Here is a 22,448-nt window from a genome sequence, read left to right as displayed (position 1 = left end):
GTAATGCACATCATTCTCATCATTTGGAGAGGTTTCCTAATTTTTCTTTTGTGTGAAGCATTCCACTGCTACACAACCTCTTCTATCTCTTTAGCTTCAAAATATCCTCTTGAACAGCATAATGACCTTTGTTCTACTGGCAGGGTAGGGCAGAGATTGATTTCCTGGGAGGTCTGTTTGCTGACAGGGTGAAGCAAGCTCAGTGAACCTTACCCATCTCTGTTATTTTTGTTGCCAGTAATTATTTTCCTAACCTAACTTGGCATGGGATAACCCCACAGCGATCAAAACTTAATCTAATTTAGTTTATCCTTTCCCTGAAAGTATCTAGCTCACTGATTACCTAATGTACAAATGTATCTCATTTATACAATAACAAATTGTGTAGTCATTTTTAACACCAAGTACATTAATTAGAAAAGAAAAAAGTTATGAAATATCCTCGTATCTCTTAACAAACTAGAAATAAAAAACAGAATAAAGTCAAAAACAAATAGAAGAAAATAATATCAGGAAACACAATCCCTCAACATGAAAAAACATTGTTTTTTAAAAAAATTAACATTTTGATTCTTACATTTCTGCAGAAATACAAGACTCAGAATCGTCTAAAGAATTTGATAAAGGAGCAAAATTAGAGCTTCCACTCTTCCTAATCCCATGATTTATCACAAAGTTATACCAATTGTGACAAAATGGCATTGATATCAAGACAGATAAACCACCAAAGTATTAATATCAGGTCTCAGAATAGATATCCATAACAGACAATTGATTTTTGGCAAAGATGCAAAAGCAATTAAGTGGAGAAAGGACTGTACTTTCAATAAATATACTGGAACAACTGGATAGCCACATGCAAAAAACCCAAACCTTATGGCACATCAAAAATTCCTTAAGGCATCCAAAAGTCAATGCAAAACGGCTCACAGTGGGTTAAAGTAAAAGCAGATGTTTTGTGATTTGTTGCTTTGGTCATCTCTCTGGGAATAAAAGACTGGGAAGAAGTATAGGAGGCAAGCCAGAACCTGCAGAGGTGTTCTGTAAACAGAGGCATTGAATTTGCTTCTGAACAGGCCATGTGGATGACAAAGGAGGCCAGTGTGCTTCTTTTTTTAAACTATCTTAACTATTTTTAATATACATATATATACACATATACATGTTTTCTCTTTCAACTTGTCAAACTAATGAAACAATTGTGATGGTTACATATGCATGTCTTATTTATTTCACTAATAAGTATATTTTCAAGGTGCACTTATTTATCTATAAAAGGGCCAGTTTATCATTCTTTATGGCTGAATAGTACTTGGGTGTATAGAAATACCACACCTTTTTTTTTCCATTCCTCAGTTGATGGGAATTTAGGTTCTTTTCAAGATCTGGCAATTATAAACTGTGCTGCTATAAACATGTGTGCACATACATTGTTGTGGTATGATATTTTTAATTCTTTTGAGGAGATACCCACAAAGGAGATAACTGGGTCAAATGGGACCTCCAATCCTAGGTTTTTGACAAATCTCCACACTGATTTCCACAATAGTTGCACCAGTCTACGCTCCCACAAACAGTGGAGAAGGGTTCCATTTTCATCACAGCCTCTCCAGAATTTATTATTGGTTGATTTCTTCATATTAGCCATTCTCTCTGGGGTGAGGTACATCTCAGGGTTGCTTTAATTTGCATCTCTCAGATGACCAGCACTGTTGAACATTTTTTCATGTATTTACTTGTTTGTATTTCTTTTTTATTTAAAAAAGATTAAGATAAAAAAGACATAACAACACAGGTCAAAACAGAACAATTTGAGCAACATAGTGTTTCACCACAAGACAACCCAACATAACAGTAGCTACCACAGTGTCTCTTTCCTTGAAATATTTGAGTATACCTTCATATACTATGGTATCAAACATAACAAGACAATATGAAACCCTTCAAGAAAATGAAAGTATTAAGGGTATTCAGAATCAAATAACAGAAAATGAACAATGTTTACTATATTATCTCCTTCTACATAAAACATTTTGTTTATACTATCATGTATAATAAAATTCAATAAGATAGAACATAATAAAACTGATGGAGACAGAAGAACAAAAAAGCTTGGAGGACTTCAAAACAAGCTGATATTAAATCAGCACTAGCTATTATAATGTCTTGTTTTCTTCAAAATAAGTGTTCATATAATCAGAGACCATAAAATCAACCAACTCACAATAAAACCATTCCAAATAATGAATGAAAACATTGTAAGGTTCTAAAGCAATATAATGGGGAATCATGATTACCACATATTTTTATGTATACTTACCATTTCTTACACTAGGGAAACTATTCGGTATTTATATATGTGAGTTTGATGTATTTCGCTTATGAGTATGGTCTCAAGCTGCATCCATTTATTTATAAATATCTCAATGTGGTCATGCTTTATAGCTGAGTATTACTCCATTGAATAAAAATACCACAACTTTTTTTATCCACTCCTCAGTTGTGGGCCCTTAGGTTGTTTCCAATATCTGGCTATTACAAATTGTGCTGCTATAAATATGGGTACACATATATCACTGTGGTATGAGGTTTTCAGTTCTTCTGAGAATATGCCTAGAAGTGGAATAGCTAGTTCGAATGGGACTTCCAATCGCAGGTTTTTGAGGAAACTCCAGACTGACCTCCACAGTGGTTGCATCAGCCTACACTCTCACCAACAGTGCAAGAGAGTTCCCTTTTCCACATAGCTTCTCCAGCATTTGTTGTTGGTAGTTTTCTTGATCCTGGCCATTCTTTGAGGAGTGAGATGGAATCTCAGTGTCGTTTTAATTTCCATTTCTCTAATGAGGAATGATGATGAACTTTTTTATGTATTTATTTTCCATTTGTATTGCTTCATCTGAGAACTGTGAATTCATCTCAGATTGGGTCTTTGAATTGTGGGGGCCTGATTTTTATTTAATTGTTTATATATTTTAGACAGAAGTCCTTTGTCTGAGGGAGAGTTCACTACGATTTTTTCCTAGTCTGTGGGTTTTCTTTTAACTATACTGGACATTTCTTTTGACATGCAAAAACTTTTTAACAAAACATGATTGCAGTTGTTGATTCTGGGAAGTATTTCGCATGCAGCTTGATTCCTGTTCATGAATTGTCAACCTAACTCTATATGTCTTCAAGATTTTTACCTAATTTGTCTTCAACAGATTTAGTGTTTCTGTTTTAATATTTAGATCTTTGATACACTTAGATTTTAGTTTAGTACATAGTGATAGGCATGGATCTAGTTTTAGCTTTCAGCATATGGAGAGCCAGTATTTTAAGCACCATATATTAAAGACAGTGTCGTTCTTCCAGTGAACATATTTGGGTTCCTTAATCAAAGATAAGGTAGTTGAGTGTGTTTGTGATTGTGGTTGTATCTTCTAATCTATTCTATTGATCTTCAGCTCTGTTTTTATTCTAGTACCATGTTGATTGTATTACAGACGCTTTGTAATATAACTTCAAATCAGGGATTGTGATGCCTCCTGCCTTGCTTTTGCCTTTGCTATTCTAGGTCTCTTTTGGATCCAGATTAATTTTAGGAGTGATTTCTCTAGATCTGTGAGGTTTGGTATTTTTATTGGGATTGCACTGAATCTGTATAACAGTTTTGGGAGAATGGACATTTTCACAATACTTAGTCTTCCTATCCATGAACATGTGATTTCTGTGCATTTTCAGAGATCCTCTTCAATTTCTTTTTTCAGTGTATTATAATTTTCTCTATATAGATCTTTTACTTCTTTCATGAGAATAATTCCTAAGTATTTCATTTTTTTGGATGCTAGTGTGAAGGCTGTGACTTCTCTTATTTCACTCTCAGTGATTCTGTTGTTAGTGTATAGAAATGCTATTAATTTTTGAATATTGATTTTGTATCCAAGTACATTGCTGAATTTATTCATTATATCTAGGAGTCTTTCAATGGCGTTTTGGAGGTCTTTTATGTATTATCTGCAAATAATGATAATTTAACATCCTCTTTTCCAGTCTTTACCCCTTTTATTTTTCTCTCTTGGTTAATTGCTCTGGCTACTATTTCCAGCTCTATGCTGAATAGGAGTGGTGATAAGGGACATCCTGGTCTTGTGCCTGATTTTTTGGTAAAGGCCTTCTGGTTTTGGCCATTTAATATGATGCTGGCTGTTGGTTTCTCATAGACAGCCTTTATTATATTGAGGTAAAGGCCATCTATTCCAACTTTGTTGTAAGGTTCTTAGCATGAATGAACATTGGACCTTATCAAAAGCTTTTTCTGCATCTATATAAATATCTCTATTGATATGGTGGATTGCATTTATTGATTTACATATGTTGAAACATCCCTGCATACCTGGGATGAATCCCACTTGGTCATAGTGTATAATCTTCTTGATGTTTTTCTGCATCCTGTTTGCCAATATTTTATTGAGGATTTTTGAATCTGTGTTCACTAGGGAGATTGGCCTATAGTTCGCTTTTTTAGTAGTTTCTTTCTCAATTTTTGATACTAAAGTAATATTTGCTTCCAGGAATGACTTACAAAGAAGAATTGCTTCCCTTTTGATTTCATTAAAGAGTTTGAGGAGTGTTGGCATTAAGTTTTCCTTGAATTACTTGTAGAATTCCACAGTGAATCCATGTGGGTCAGGGTCTTCTTTCTAGGTAAGGACTTAATTACATATTTTTTTATCTTATTAGAAACAGTTTTCAAAGTAGGTATAGATGATTTTCTGGATTTCTACAGTCTGTTGTGATTTCACCATTTTAATTCCTGATTGCATGGATTTGAGGGTATTTAATCTTTCAAAAAAGCAATTCTTCAATTCATTGATTCTTTTTATTATTTTGTTAGTCTCTAGTGTGTTACTTTCTGCCCTAATCCTTATAATTTTCTGCCTTGTACGAGTTCATGGTTTAGCCTGCTCTTCTTTTTCTTAGAAGTTTGAGGTTCAACATTAAGTTGTTTATATGAGCTTGCTCTGTTTTCCTGATTTACAATTGTATTAGGCTTATTTGATTTTTTAATGTTCATTAATAATTATTTTTTACAACTTGGTGCACTGATATTTGTTGCATACATATTTGTGATTGTTATCTCTTCCTTTTGGATTGTTCCCTTTACTCAGATACAGTGATCTTCATTATCTCTCTTAATTAGTCTTGGCTTGAAATTCACTTTATCTGAAAATAGAATAGCAGAAGACTCTGCTTTTTTCTGAATTTTTGTTGCATGGAGTATTGTTTTCCATCCTTTGATTTTCAGTCTATGAATTCCTTTTTGAGTTAAATGTGTTTCTCATATACAGCATATTGTTGGATCTTGCTTCTTAGTCCATTCTGCTAATCTGTGTCTTTTGACTAAAGAACTGAGACCATTATCATTAATGGTTAAAACTGATGTGTATTATCCTTGTTATGTTATTGTGCTATTATTGGCTCCTCACTCCTCCCCCCCCCTCTCCCTAATTGTATGCCTTTCCCGGTAGATTCCTTCTGTTGGTGTTCATTAAGTTGTAGTTTTTATTATTGTTTTCTAGAATGTGCTTCAGAACATATTGGACTGCTGGTTTGGAAGTCATACATTTCCTTGGATGTTCTTTGTTATGGAAGTATCTTATTTCTCCATCAAATTTGAAAGTCAGTTTTAAGGAATACATCAATGTGGCTTGAAAGCTGTTTTAATTTAGAACGTGAAGTGCTTCACTCCACGCTCTCCTTGACTTGAGAATTTGTTCTGAGAAGTCAGCTGTAGCTCTTATGAACTTTCTTTTATGAGTGATTTGTTTCTTTTCCCTAGCAGTTATTAGGATTTTATTTTTGTGTGGATTTTCTGGAATCCCAACTATTTGATATGCCTGTATGTAGATTTTTTTTATCGTTGTTAATTTGAGTTCTCCATGCCTTACTTATCTGCATGTCAAATTCTTTTTCTCTACTAGGAAAGTTTTCTGTCATGAAGTCTGTGAGCCTCTTTTAATGTCATTTGTGGTATCTCCTGCTTGTTCATTGACTATAATTAATCTTAAGTTATTCTTCTTTGTCTCATCTACTAGCTGCTGGATTTATTTCTCATGATCCCTTGCTAGTTTTGAGAAATCTTTGTTTTCCTGGTCACTAACTGTAAGCCTGTCTTCAGTGTCTGAGACTGTCTCCACATTGGCCTAACCTGCTTCTAATACTTTCAATGGAGTTTTTATTCTCCTGGATATGTGCTTTATGGATTCCATTTATTTCCTGTGTTGTGCTTCCCTAATGTGCTTAAGATTACCTTTTTTTTTTTTTTTTTTTTTGGTCTGTGTCTACTCTAACATCACTAAGCACGGTGTATATTTCAGTAATCTCTGTAACTATCTGAGATCATTTCTGACATCACTTTTCCAGAGCCTCGTTCAATGTTTTGTTATCACTTCACAGAGACATGACAGGGGGATTTCACATTTTCCAGCCTCATTGTCCCCTGAGATTACCCTTGGTGAACTAGGTGTCTGAGGCTGTGTCTTGTCATTTCTTTCTTTGTTAGTTTAATCCCTGGAGTGATACTTGTTAGTTGTCTATGGTTGGTTGCTTTATTGGTGGTATTTAGGACACTCAGGTGATGATCAGTTCTCTGAGGTGTCTTCCAAGTGTAGCTGGGTTTTGGGTTCTGAGTCTGTTAGAGAGAGGAGAAGCTATGCTCACCTGACCCAGTCTCTGCTTCTTTGGCACTGTGCCACAGTATTCTCAGTGACCCCCTAGTCAATCTCAGTCATGGATTATTAGGGCCAAGAGCTATTGAGAACATTTAAGTCAATTTTGGCTGTAGTGGTACCAATAGCACAAAACACAGCCTATAAAACAATAAACTGAGTCAACCCATGATTTGCAACTTTTAACTGCATGAACTGAATTTGTGACCATATAACAGAAGGCAAAACAATTATATGCAATATATGAGTGCCTCATATGTCAATACTGTCCTTAAGGGTTAAGATTCAAAATGGATTAAGGAGGAAATAGAGAAGTGGGAACAGAGAAAGAGATCACTAGTAGGTTGGAGGACAAAAATGGATCCCACCACCTTGGGGAAATGGTTGCAGAAGACTGAAAAAAAAAAGAGCTGGAGAAGATAAAAGGAATAACAGAACACAATCACACCCACAAGGAGGTTACCAATGAGAGAGAAAGAGAAATAAAAAACAAACTATAAAACAAACAAATGACAAAAGAAGAAAAGTAAAATAAAAGAATAACAACAAAAATAATCCACTTCCAGGATTGTCTCTGGATTCACTAGTAGACAGCCTGTGGAGACAGCATCCTGAACCCTGCCACTCTGTCCCTGCAAGCCAGCTGCTGCTTTATGACAGAGTAGTAGGCCTTAGCTGACCTGTCCTGAGACCAGACTCACTGGAATCCCGCAGTCCAAGCAGTTCCCCTGGGTCTGTGCCCTGCTAAGAGATGCTAGAGGAAGTTACAGAAGTTCCGGTTCTGGGCTTATCCAGCCCTGAGTCCAAAATGGCTCCGAGCTAATCTTTCTCTCCTGCAGGAGGATCTCTGCACTCACCGCCAGCCAGTGCAGTCCTCCAGGTCTGCAGCTCCTCTCTACTGCTGCATGTCTCTGCAGAGGCCTCTGGGTCACCAGCCATTACTGTCACCATGGCTGTGCATCCCCAGGTTCCAATGGCTCCCCTCCTGCAGCGAGTCTGGCTCTAGGTGAAGGCACCCCCAGCTGCCTTCTTCACTGAAGTTTTTCTTTTCACTCTCTCTGTGGGCTTCAATTCAGACTTCAGACTCTTCCTGGGCCAGGGGAACTAATTCCTTCCTTCTTGTCTTCCTCATACTGGCATATTCCCACATCTAGATGGTATTTGTTGGATAGCTGTTTTCTCTGTGAGTTACTACTTTACCATCTTCCCCTGTATAGTCATTTTGATAGGACAAAATTTTACCATATAAAGCCCTTTCTCACATATTTTTATACCTCAAATTTTTGCATTTTTAAAATTTTTATTCTGTTTCTCTGCTTCTGTATCTGTTGCCTCCCTCCTCTATCACTCTCAGTCCCACAGGTTGCTCGAATATAAAAATACTCTTTGCACATTTGCTAGCACAGATTTAACTCACAGATGTTGCATTTTAAACAGAGCTGACTCATTAACAGACTGTTAGGTAAACTTGAACAGTAAGTTAGTTCCACACAAAGCAGAAAGAGAAGAAAGAGTTACTTTTTATCTAGGGTTGAAAAACCTTTACAATTATATGGCTTGGAAATGGCAAATTATCTTAGGGGAAACAGCAAGTAGCAAAGAACAAGTTAACCCTGCAATTGTGATTTAAGATTTATTACAAAGTTGTTTATGAGAAATGTTTCAGGCACACTGATGAAATAGACATATGAGACCACAAAGCTTCAGAGTTAAGTTTCTCAGTGAGTCAGGCTGCTTCTACACCTCGATGCCACCTTCATACTGCCTGCCATGAAGGTTGCCATCTCTGACGGTGTCTCGAGCCAGGCCACCTACCAGGACACAGTGCAGGCTTTATATTATCCAAGAGTGACTTTTTAATCTAACATCTGGTGCTGTATCCTGGCTCAGTCTGCACTAACTTAGGTCCGGCTCCAGCTCGAGCTCAATCTGATAATGTGCACTTTTCTCCATCATCTACCTTTTCAGTAGTATTTTCCCACAGAATTGGCATTTTGTTTCACCCCAGTTCGTTGTCCTGTACTCACCTGGCACAGGCTTGAGCTTGGAGTTTAGTGTTTATTGTTGTTGCCAAGAGGGGAGTTACAACCACTGTGGTTTTGCACAGATCTTTTTCTTTAAGTCACATTGTTTACTAACAATAATGTTTTCCCTAATCTTGAGGGCTGAGGACCTCTAGGCTGGGGATGGGGACCAGAGAAGGCACCCAGTAAGGAGAAAACTGAAGCAAATTTGCTTAGGCAGCTGCTTTTCAGCTTTGTTTTGTAGTCCTCCATGCCTGAGGATAATTATTATAAACACAGATTCACAAGCAAACAGACAAGACAAATAGGATGACTACATTAAATCAGGATGTACATTTTTTAAAATATGTATTCACCTAACTGGATTATAATGATCCTTTTTCTCATAAACAGAATAGTCAAGGTTCTTCCTCAGGGTACCTCAGTGATCTCTCTCTCTCTCTCTCTCTCTCTCTCTCTCTATATATATATATATATATATATATATATATATAATAACAGAAATTTTTTGCAATACTTTTTGTTATTTTAATAGTATAGAGTTACAATAATAAGAATTGGAACAACAGAGATCATTAGAGTTTGGAATTTCCCCTGCAGAGGGAAAAAGAATGGAGGCTCAACTGGGCCTGAGTGTAGCCAAAAGTGGGATCATCAAGGACATCATTGTCTGTGGGAAGCCCTGTAATTGGCTGCCACCTTATATCTGCAGGCTGTACCACCTTAACATCTGTGGGCCGTACCACTTTAAATTATGTTAATCAGCCCGCCTTATGAGCTCGGGCCTGGGAAATTTGAATTGACCTATAACTATGGTCCTGCCACTGTTGCTAAGTTATCTGCTGATGTCTCAGAACCCAAATCCCTCCTCTTCAATACCCTATATATTTGTTACTCCTTCCATGAATAAACGAGAGGAATTCTTCATCTTGTCTTTGCTCTTTGTGTCTCTTGTTCCTTTTCATCCCCACTCCCCCTCTAGGGTCTCTGTGGACTTACCTGCAGGCCAGGACGAGTGGTGCCCCCAATGTGGGGCCCAAGAATGGAGGACGCTGTTTGTGGGCCCAACATAGAAGAAGGAAAAGAAAATAGAGGACGTATGTGGGAGCCTGCCATGCTGCTAAACCTCAGTAAGTGAACAGCGATTATGAGACAAGAAATTAGCCAGCATGAGATTTTTGTTGAAAATTTAGTAAAACTTTTAACGACACAAGGAGTTAAGGTGAATATTGAACAATTATGCCAATACTTCGATTTTATAAAAGAGCTTTTCCCTTTGTTCCTTATGCAGGGCACTTTTCATCCACAGTGGAAACAGGTTGGTACAGCGCTTAAAGATTACTGTGACCTCTTTGAACCGGAAACGGTCCCAGTAATGGCCTTCATTTACTGAGATTTAATAGACTAACTTGTATGTCGGGAGCAAAGCAACCCCCTAAATGCTAGCGCCCAACCCCCTCCAGACTTAGTAAGCTGCAGCCCGCTCTCAGCAGGCAGCCGGTGCCGGTGCAGAGGAAGCCCTCCGAGGTCTCTAACACGCTTTCTAATGCGCTCCCTAATGCGCTCCCTCCGCTGTCCTGTACTGCCCCTGCTTCAGCTTCCGATCCTAGTAAAGAGCTAAAAGACAAAACTGAACTTTTAAAACAACAGGTTAAACTAGAAAAAGAGCATCAGAATTTGATAGCTCAATTAGAAAAACTAAGAACAGCTAAATTTAAAATGAAAAGTAAAACTAATCCCGAAATTCCCTCTGGGGCCTCTCCCATTCAGCGATACCCCCTGAGGGATGTGATTTCAAAATTTAACTCTTGGCTTGACCCTATATCAGACTTAAATGCTTTCCCTGTAACTGAGACAACAGGCGTGGAAGACCAGGTTATCCCCCACTATACTCCTTTTAATTTCAGACAGCAGAGAGAGTTAAAAATGGCAGTGGCGCAATAGGGCGCTACTGCCTCTTACAATTTGGCTATTGCAGATTCTCTGGCTGACGGCTGGCTCACACCTACAGATTGGCAAGGATTGGCCTGGGTGACTTCGTCGGGTGGGGATTATCTTTTGTGGAAATCAGAACATATAGAAAATTGCAAAGAGACTCCCAGGCGCAATACACAAGCCGGCAATGGGTGGGACCTTACTATGTTAATAGGGGAGAGTGCCTACACATGCAGAGAGGCTCAAAAGGAGTTTAATCCAGCACTTTTTGCTCAAATTCAAACTGCAGCTACTCGAGCATGGAGAAAGCTGCCTGCAAAAGATAATATGAGCTCCTCTCTTACTAGCATTAAGCAAGGCCAAGATGAACTCTTTTCAGAATTTGTCTATCATTTGATTACTGCTGCTAACAGAATCTTTGGCTACGCTGATGCAGTCATTGATTTTTTAAACAGCTAGCTGTTGAAAATGCCAACACCGCCTACAAGGCTGCTATCAGACCTCATAAAAATAAAACAGACCTAACAGGATATATATGCCTTTGCTGTGACATTGGAACTGCTTATCAGCAAGGCCTTGCTATGGCTGCCACCTTGCAGGGGTTTACAGTTAAACAGCTCTTATCTCAAAAGCATAAACAAAAGTGTTTTACCTGTGGAGAGACTGGTCATTTTGCAAAGAACTGCAAAAAACACTCCAGAGATAGAGATTCCAATGTCAATGCAAAAGCCAAGGCACCAGGATTATGCCCTAGATGTAAAAGAGGATACCATTAGGCTAATGAATACAAATCTAAAAGGGATATTAATGGAAAAGAATTGCTTCCACTGCAGCCTGGATGGTAAAAAATTCTCTGGCCTTATAGATACAGCCATGGATGTCACTATTATAAGAAAGAAAGACTTTTGACTCCTTTAAAAGGCATAGGTCAAAGCCAAAACTCAGAAAGAAGTTCAAAACTTTTGACCTGGAAGGACAGAGAGGGAAATCAAGGCACAACACAGTCATATGTTATAGCTGGATTACCAATGAATCTTTGGGGTAGAGATTGGCACAAATGGGGTTAATTATGGGTAGCCCAAATATCATCGTCACTGCTCAAATGTTAACTAGTGGATATTTGCCTGGTGAAACTGTATCCTTCCAAACAAACAGTACATCAGCCCAGATCACAGAGTTGCATGCTGTCGCTGCAGCCCTTTCAGCATTTCCCAATCAGTCTGTGAATTTATATACTGACAGCACTTATATTGTACACTCTGTACCCCTGGTAGAAACAGCTGGCCGAATCAAAAGTGCCTCCAGCACTGGAGAACTGTTTAGGCAAATACAGGTGCTTATTATAAAAAGAACGTGCCCTTTTTTATCGGACATTTACATGCTCACTCTGGGTTACCAGGACCTCTGGCCAATGGTAGTCATGCAGCAGACCTGGCCACTCGCCCGCAAGCTCTCCTTTGTATTTTAGCTAATGTTAGCTCCAGGGATCATGATGACAATGTCACTTCAGCACAAAAGAGTCATCAATTACACCATCTCAGTGCCCAAACCCTCCATCTTATGCACAAGATCACCAGAGAGCAAGCCAGACAGAGAGTAAAAAATTGTCCTTCTTGTGCCGTGCACCTCCCAGTTCCACGCTTTGGGGTTAATCCTAGAGAACTTATCCCCAATGCATTATGGCAAATAGATGTCACCCACATTCCTGAGTTTGGCAATCTTAAATATGTTCATGTAACTATAGATACCTTTAGTGGTTTCATTTATGCCTCTCCCCAGACTGGTGAAGCTACCAAACATCCAAAGCAAGCTGTGTAAATTGTGAGCGCCAAATGTCTTGTGTGGCTGTGTCTCTACAGCACCTCTGCTGGCTGTAGCTCTCATGGCTTCTCTCTTGGGCCTACTCTTCTCAGTCCTTGAAGCTGTCTTTGGATGATGCATGTTCCTGGCTTTTCCAATTTCTAGGGTCTCCACTGCACTTTTGGCTTCACACTCACAGCTTCCTACATTGCCCTCTCAGGGGCGCACTGCCTGACTTCCTACTCCTTATTCTGAAATATAGGTGGAAGCCTTTTTAACCTCAGAACCCTTGCATTTTGCATGTACCTAAACTAGCACCACAAAGATGAAGCCAGGGTCTGCTGCCAACTGGAGCAGTAGCCAGGGTTTTCCCAATTTGGTTGAGTACCTGGATTGCTGAGCACTGTGAACATGATTGTTAGGAACAAACTCTCACTGCTGTGGCCATTCTGGAACCTGGTGTAACCACTGTCACTTTAGAACTTGGTGTAGAGAGGAGGGGCTGGGCGGATCTGGGGCACCTGCATCAGCCTCTCCGTGTGTCTGGAGGACTGTGGATATCTCAGCAAGCAGGGAGGGATCCCAGGTTCCTGAGGCAACGTGGCCTGTGGTGAGTACCCTAACCCGGCTGCGATTGGAGAGCAGTGGAACTTTCAAGGGGCAGGTGGGCGCACAGTGTCCCCGAGGCCCAGCTTGTCTGGAACTGCGGAGTTATGAGCAGGCAGAGGAGGGCCATTGGTTCTGCAGGCCCAGTGGCTTGGGGTAGCGTGGTGCCAGAGTCTCAGTAGCTGCAAACATAGAAGGGGATTTTCAACAGATCCTGAGGAAGCTTTCAAATAACACTTGAAACACAGAAATATAGGAAAATGACAAAACGAAAGACCAAATTACAACCTCAAACCTCCAGCCCATCTCAAGAAACCCTAGGGGCAATGTATATAGAAGAAAATATATGCCATCCACCTCAAATATCGGACACAATAGCTACTGAAATTGACAAGCAACTCCAGGAAGCTTTAAAGAAATGATAAAACAAGAAATGATAAAAGAAATGAAAGAGATTCTGAATATATCTAAAGAAAACACAGATAAAAAATTGGAGGAACTAAACAAAAAGATAGAATCCCTAAACGAGCAATATAAGAAACAAACAGAATACATAATGCAGATGCACAGAGATATACAGGAAATAAAAAACTCCACTGAAAGTTGTAAAAACCACCTTAATGAAAGTGAAGATAGAATTTCAGACCTTGAAGACAGGATTGCAGCTAGTGAACAGGAAAGGAAAGATCTTTTAAAAATAACAAGGGATCAGGAAACAACAATTCAACAACTGCAAGACGATGCAAAGAAGAATAACATAAGAATGATAGGGATTAATGAAAAAGAAGGAGACAACATAAAGGATGTCAAGAGGATATTTAGAGAAGTAATAGCTGAAAATTTACGAAGCATGAGATCAGAAACTGACATCAGGATCAGTGAAGCATATAGAACTCCAAATAGTCATAACCAAAATAAAACTACACCCAGACATATAATAATCACCATCCCAGAAATCCAACACAAGAATAGATTATTAAAAGCTGTCAGAGAGAAAAGACAGATCACTTATAAAGGAAAACCTATCAGAATCACAGCAGACTTCTCAGCACAAACAATAAAGTAAAGAAGAGCATGGAATGAAGTATTCAGATCCTAAAGCAAAATGATTTCCAACCTAGACTGATATATCCTGCAAAACTATCATTCAAAATTGATGGTGAAATACGATACTTCCATGACAAAGAACAGCTGAAGAACTTCATGAACACCAAACCAACCCTGCAAAAAATATTGAAAGACAGTTTAGATACACAAAGGAAAAAACCACTAAGCAAAGCAAATAATTGAACAGAACAGAAAGATAAAGATGCAACAGCAGAGAGATAACATCCCTACAATAAACCAGCATTTAACAGTAATAACCATTAATGTAAATGGTCTCAATGCACCAACAAAAAGAAACAGACTAGCAGAATGGATCAAGAAACAAAATCCAACCATATGTTGTTTACAGGAAACCCATCTAACCCAGAAGGATACTCACAGACTGAAAGTCAAAGGATGGAAAACAATACTTCATGCAGCAGGAATCCAAAAAAAGGCAGGAGTAGCCATTCTGTTTGCAGACAACGTGAACTTTAAACCAACAATGATCATAAAGGACAAAGAAGGTCACTACATACTCGTAAGGGGAAAACTCCAAGAGGAAGAGATAACTATCTTAAATATATACGCACCAAACTCCAGAGCACCCAGTTATATAAAACAATTATTAACAGAAATGAAAACTCAAATTATCAGTAAAACAATTGTAACAGGAGACCTTAATACACCATTGACCCCAAGGGATAGATCAACCAGACAGAAAATGAGCAAAGAAATAACAGAACTGAATCACACCTGTGAACAAATGGGTTTGATAGACATATACAGAATGTTGCACCCAACAACATCAGAATACATATTCTTCTCAGCAGTACATGGATCATTCTCTAAAATAGACCATATATTAGCTCACAGAACATATTTAAACAAATGCAAAAGAGTTGAAATCATCCCTTGCATGTTATCAGATCATAGCGCTCTGAAATTAGAAATTAATGATAAAAGATACTGCAAAACTCCCGCAAACACATGTAAACTGAATAACACACTCTTGAGTAATCAGTGGGTCACAGAAGAAATTAAAGAAGAAATTAAAGAATACCTAAAAGAAAATGAAAATGCAGATACAACTTACCGGAATCTGTGAGATGCAATGAAAGCCACCCTGAGAGGAAAATTTATTGCACTGAATTCCCACATCAGGAAAACAGAACGAATACAAATAAACAACTTGATGCTACATCTCAAACAGCTAGAAAAAGAAGAGCAAGCCAAGCCCAAAGCCAAAAGAAGAGAGGAAATTATAAAAATCAGAGCAGAAATCAATGCAATAGAGACTAAGAAAACAATCCAAAGAATCAACGAATCAAAGAGTTGATTCTTTGAAAGAATAAATAAAATCGATAAGCCCCTAGCCAACCTTATTAAAAAAAGGGAAGAAAAAGCTCAAATTCATGCAATAAGAAATGAAAAAGGTGAAATCACTACAGACCCAATAGAAATACAGAAGATCATCAACACCTATTTCGAAAACCTCTACTCTCAAAAGTTTGGTAACATAGAAGAAATAGACAGACTCTTAGAAACATATGAAGTACCAAAGCTAGATCAAGAGATGTAAAACTGTTGAATAACCCAATCTCTGTTAATGAAATTGAAAATGTAATTAAGTCCTTACCCACGAAGAAGAGCCCAGGCCCAGATGGATTCACTGCAGAATTCTACAAGAAATACAAAGAAGACCTAATGCCGACACTCCTCAAACTATTCAATGAAATCAAAAGGGAAGCAACCTTTCCTAAGTCATTCCTGGAAGCAAATATTACTCTAGTACCAAGACCTGAGAAAGACCCAACTAAAAAGGAGAACTATAGACTGATCTCCCTAATGAACACAGATGCAAAAATCCTCAATAAAATATTGGCAAATAGGATGCAGCAAATCATCAAGAAGATTAGACACCATGACCAAGTGGGATTCATCCCAGAATGCAAGGATGGTTCAACATACGCAAATCAATAAATGTAATCCACCATATCAATAAAGCCAAAAATAAGAATCACATGATCATTTCTATAGATGCAGAAAAAGCCTTCGATAAGGTCCAACATTTATTAATGATAAGAACTTTACAGGAAATTGGAATAGATGGTATTTACCTCAATATAATAAAGGCCATTTATGACAAACCAACAGCCAACATCATACTAAATGGCCAAAAATTGAAAGCCTTAACTTTAAAATCAGGCACAAGACAAGGATGTCCTTTATCACCACTCCTATTTAATATAGTACTGGAAGTACTAGCCGGAGCAATTAGGCAAGAAAGAGAAATAAAAGGGGTAAAGATAGGAAAAGAAGAAGTTAAATTATCATTGTTTGCAGATGACATGATACTCTACATAGAAGACCCCCTAAACTCCATTGAAAGACTCTTAGATACAATAAATAAATTCAGTAATGTGGCTGGATACAAAATCAATACTCAGAAATCAATAGCATTCCTATACACGAACAACAAAATCACAGAGAGGGAAATAAGAGAAACTGTATTCTTCACATTAGCAAGCAAAAAAATGAAATATTTAGGAATTACTCTTATGAAAGAAGTGAAAGACTTATACAGTGAAAATTATAATACACTGAAAAAGGAAATTGAGGATGATCTCAGAAAATTGAAAGACACCCCTTGCTCATGGATAGGAAGAACAAACATTGTGAAGATGGCTATTCTCCCAAAACTGTTATACAGATTCAATGCAATCCCAATAGAAATACCATCAACATACCTTATAGATATAGAGAAATCACTCCTAAATTTCATCTGGAACCAGAAGAGACTTAGAATCACAAAGGTAATTCTAAGCAGCAAAGACAAAGCAGGAGGCATCACAATCCCTGACTTGAAGTTATACTACAAAGCAACAGTAGTAAAATCAACATGGTATTGGAATCAAAACAGAGCCGAAGATCAATGGAATAGATTAGAAGATACAACCACAACTACAAACACACTCAACCACCTTATCTTTGATAAAGGAGCCAACCAGGTTCACTGGAAGAACGACAGTCTCTTTAATAAATGGTGCTGGAAAAACTGGCTCTCCATTTGCCGAAAACTAAAGCTAGACCCATGTCTATCACCATGTACTAAATTAAAATCTAAATGGGTCAAATATCTGAATATTAAAACAGAAACCCTAAATCTATTGGAAGACAAATTGGGTAGAAACCTTGGAGACATAGGTGTAGGTTAGAGAATTCATGAACAGGACTCAAACCGCAATGGAAATACTTCCCAGAATCAATAACTGGGACCACTTCTTATTAAAAAGTTTCTGCATGTCAAAAGAAATCTCCAGCATAGTGAAAAGAAAACCCTCAAACTGGGAAAAGATTTTAGTGAACTCTCTCTCAGACAAGGGACTCTTGTCTAAAACATATAAAGAATTAAAGAAACTCAGACCTCCGAAATTCAAAGATCCAATCCAAAAATGGGCATCTGAGATGAATACGCACTTCTCAGATGAAGAAATGCAAATGGCAAATAAATACATGAAAAAATGTTCATCATTGGTCATTAGAGAAATGCAAATTAAAACCACACTGAGATACCATCTCACTCCTGAAAGAATGGCCAGGATCAAGAAAACCAACAACAACAAATGCTGGAGAGGCTGTGGGGAAAAAGGAACTCTCCTGCACTGTTGGTGGGAGTGTAGACTGGTATAGCCTTTGTGGAGGTCTGTCTGGAGATTTCTCAAAAAGTTGGGATTGGCAATCCCATTTATTCCAGCTATTCTACTTCTAGGCATATTCCCAGAAGAACTGAAAGCATCATACCACAGTGATATATGTGCACCTATGTTTATAGCAGCACAATTTGTAATCACCAGATCTTGGAAACAACCCAAGTGTCCATCAACTGAGGAATGGATAAAAAAGTTGTGGTATTTCTATACAATGGAGTATTACTCAGCTATAAAGAAGGATCACATTGAGATATTTATCAATAAATGGGCGCTGCTTGAGATCATACTCATAAGTGAAATAAATCAATCTCGCATGTGTGAATACCGAATAGTTTCCCTAATGTAAGTAATGATTCAAATATATAAAAATATGTGGTAATCATGATTCTCCATTATGTGGCCTTGAAGCCTTATAAAGTTTTCACTTATTAATTGGAAAGGCTTTATTCTGGGCTTCTTGATACAGAAATATTTGAAGCTATAGTATATGAAGTTTTATCCAAATATTTCAAGGAAAAAGACAGACACTATGGTAACTACTATTAAGTCGGGTTATTTGGTGGTGAAGCACTAGGTTGCTGAAACAGTGATGCTTTGATCTGTATTGTTATATTGTTATGTCCTGTTTTATCTCAATCTCTCCCTTATTCTTTAAAAAATTTTTTTAGTTAGTTCTTATGTTTGTTTTAATTAAGGGGAAAAATTTAAAAAATTAGCAGGATATATAATAGTAACTTTTTTTGATTTCCTATTAACTTTTTTTGAAGTCCTGTAATACTCCCACGATTTTGTTTTGACTGATTAGACTCTGTTCCATTCTGTATGATAGTATCAAGTTTGAGGGTATAGGCAACTACTTTGAAGGCAATAAGATTCACTAAGATGCCCATTCTGGTTTGACTATTGTCTCCTTTGGAAATCCTGTAATGTTTACAATGCCTAAATTTTATTGGTCTTGTTCTCTACTGTTTTGTTCAACTTTATAATATCTAATGAGATAGACAATTCTTTTTAAGGAAACAAGAGACATCGTTGATAACCACTGTTGATAACCTTGTACTCTGTTTTACATCATGTGCTGTGTCTATCCTTGGTTTTGACTGACAGCTTTGTTTTGCCATATTTGACTTTATTCTCTCCCCCCCAAAAAAGTAATAAGAACTAAGAAATAATAAAATCCAAAATGTGTAAATTTTGTTGTAAAAAAGAGGGGGGGGGAAGAGCTCTAACGGATATAACAGCAAGTGTGTTTAGGGGTGTTAAATAGCTGACTATATTAATGTTTTTGGATCATTGAACACAGCTGTTTGCAGTCTCCCTGTTTGAATGTCCACTTTGTATTCTTTGAAACTGTGATTTGAGCAACTATTTCTAAGATGATAATATGTAATCTATTAACAGGTGATTTCTTACTTTTTTTTTTTTGTTTGTAGTTCTGTACTACGTGTACCCTTACACCGCTTTGTTTTGTTTTGTGTTTTTCTCTTTTTCCTTTTAATTAAAATTAAAAAAAAAAAAGAACCTGGTGTAGTCACCAGCATTCTGGAACACAGTGCTCTGTGGCTTTCTCCTCAAAGCAATCTTTCACTCTTGCTATTTTGAGACTGCTAAGGGTGGAGATTTGCTGCTTCCTGTGATGTCCACACGGTATCTTTTCTACCATCCCTACCCTTTGCAACTATCAGTACCTCCTCTGCTCTAACTTTACCAGAACTTCTTTTATGGGCAAACTCACATTTTAAATCATCCTGCTGGGCTCTTTGCTTTTGATTCGCAATATAAATTGCTAGGTATTAAGTGATATAGGCAGATTTTGACCCAGGAAATCTGGCAGCAGAGACTAAGCTCTTAATCACTACCTGCCTATCACTTCCTACCCTGTTTGTGATAGGAATGAAAAGCTTACCTTTACAAAAGGGACTCACAGATGTGGAGTTTGAGGTGAGGCACAAAGTTGGTGCTTTTCACAAAAAATGTCACTGTGCCTGTAGAAGATGGCAGGTTGCTGACATTGTGAAGATAGTGAGTGGGTGACCTGTACTGCTAGATGAGAAATGACTGCAAGTCTTTCCCTGGCTGTCACCAGGTTAATGGAATAGATTTCTCCACATAATAAAAGTACGGCTACATATAAAAAGGGCTCCTGGACACTGTCTGCCTGGCACTGACTTCACAGAGTGTAGGTGTGATATTGTTATAAGATTAGTTTCCTGTTGTGAATCTGCAGTTTTAGGTATTTGCATTTTTCTCTCTAGTTTAAAAAAAACCTATAAAACAGGAGGCACTCTGAGAAATCTCTGTGCATTTCTCTAGGCATTAACATTACTTATAAACTATACTGATGAGAAAGTGTTGGTGACAGTGATGATGTTAACACCCGAGAGAATAAGGACATATGCTACCTCCAGGCATGGCACAAGTCCCAGCAGCAGTGCCACAATCAGTCAGCACCACAGCCCACATGGAACACCAACAGAAAACATAGGTTTCTTTTTTTATTTCGGCTGATGCTGTGTCCAGTATTGAATGGTTACTGTGCCTGTTCTCTTCAGTGTTTATTTCTCCTGGGCTTATTTTCTCATGTTGGGGAGCTGGAGATTTTTTTTTATTTCTATCTCTTGTCATGTTTCTGGTTTCTTCCAGACTGGAGTGTTCTGGGAGTCTCTGGCCCTCTCTGTATTGCTTAGGGCCTTTCAGAAGTGTGTTGACTTGAGTTTTTGCTGTCCTCCTCAATTTGCTGTTATCTGGGGTAGGCAGGGATGCAGGGACAGTGCAGACTAGCCTCCAGCCTCGTGCCAGTAAATCTGCAAATTAGGCTGTACTTTGTGGATGTCACAGAGTCGTGACTATTTTGTATCTGCTTATTGGGTTCCAACCAGAGGCTTGGTTCAGCCCCAGCAGATCCTGCCAGTTCTCTCTGTGCCAGAAGCAGCTGGCTAATGTCACCATGGCACAGGGCTCTGCCCAAATCCCAGCTGTCCTCTTCCAGACCTCTCTGTGCCAGGAGCGACTATCTAATGTCACTGCGGCTGCGGGTTTGCCCAATTCCAAGATGTCCTCCTCTAGTTCTATGTCGCTGATGCGGATAAAGCACCAGGCTCTGCCCACTTTCAAGATGTCCTCCACCAGACTTCTCTATGCCAGGGGTGACTGTCTGATGTCACTGAGCTCCAAGCTCTGCCCAACTCCAAGATGTCTTCCACCAGACTCTCCGTGTTATTGATGTAGCTGTGGTGGTGGGCTCTGCCCAGTTCCAAGATGTCTTCCAGCCAGCCACAGCAGCTGCGGGACCCAGTCCCCACTACTCACCAGGACTCAGTGCAGGTCTTCCTCTTGAGTCTACTGCACACTACGCTGCTTGCCTTCACTGCGTTCCCAACACAGCACAGACTGGTCAGAAAACTGCGTGGTGCCGGCTTTGGAACTCCGGAGCTTCTCACAATCTCCTCCGGCGCAGCCGGGCAGCCCTGGCTGCTTCGCGGGGTCCTGGGTCTCAATTTCCAGCAGTCACCAAAAGCCAATACAGCTTTTCTTCTTGGATCCACTGGTCAGTGTGCTGCATTAAAGATGCGGGATTTGCAGACTCCCGTTATCAGCCATTGCAGTCTCACCTTAAATCCTCCAGCCGTGCTGTCTTGGTTAATAAGAATCATTATCCATTTGTCTGGCCCTCTCCATGTTGTCCTATTCTAGCATCTAACATGATTTCTCCTGAGGGTCTCTCTGCCCAATCCCCTAGCAAGTCGCCATTTTTAAAAAATATCTGTTCAGAAATTCTTTTGCATTGTTCTGTACAATGCACAGTTCACCAGATGTTGGGGAAGCCTTCCTCCACTGAGGAACATCATTACACATATTGAATTCTCAGGACCTTTGCCACCACCTGATTGGACAGTTCATATAGTCCGCTTCTTCCTCACTGAGTGACTCCTGCTCTCCTGCCCTCCTTCTGAGTCAAGAATAAACAGGAAAAGGAACCCCACTCATTCCGTGGATAGAGGGGCTCCTAGGTTCTCTGCTAATTGGGCCACAGGACATCAAAAACCACCAACTGAGATCTAGTAAGTATTTTGCTCCCAGTTTTGTGCTCAGAACAGGTAAAAAATACCTAGACACTTAATCTTACCCTCTTTAAGACAAAAAACAAGTGCGTAGGACTGATAACCATATTACTGAGTTTTTGCTGGATCATTGAGCAGAACTGTTGGCAGTGTCACTATTTGAATGTCATTTTACATACTTTAATTTTGTAACCTGAACAGCTATTTCTAAGACGACAATATATAAGTTATCAACTAGTGATTTCTTACCATTTATTTTTCTGTAATTCTGTATTACTTCTACCCTTTTTTATCTCCATGTATTTTTTTTTTGTTTCTTTCACTTTAAATAAAACAAAAACAAAAACAAAAACAAAAACAAAAACAAAGAAAACCACATAGGTTTCTTAGTCATGTCAGAGTTTTTGGGTGATAAAATAAGTAGAAGAGCTCTTGGAGAATTCTAATCCATAAATGACTCTCTTGGCTACTTTTCTCTCATTGCTGAGACAAAATATTTGATGCCTAAAA

General features: G+C 38.5%; 1 pseudogene; it reads left to right on the top strand.

Annotated features, from left to right (window-relative positions):
* LOC100727734 (aldo-keto reductase family 1 member C23-like protein) overlaps positions 1-13,998 on the top strand; it is a 73,564-nt pseudogene extending 59,566 nt beyond the window's left edge.
* The last annotated feature ends 8,450 nt before the right edge of the window (positions 13,999-22,448 follow it).

The sequence above is a fragment of the Cavia porcellus genome, unplaced genomic scaffold (genome assembly GCF_034190915.1).
Source record: "Cavia porcellus strain 051 isolate PalLab524CR breed Dunkin Hartley unplaced genomic scaffold, mCavPor4.1 scaffold_27, whole genome shotgun sequence".
Taxonomy (NCBI): Eukaryota; Metazoa; Chordata; class Mammalia; order Rodentia; family Caviidae; genus Cavia; species Cavia porcellus.
The sequence above is the reverse complement of the archived record's forward strand: the minus strand, read 5'-3'. Positions and strand labels throughout refer to the sequence as shown.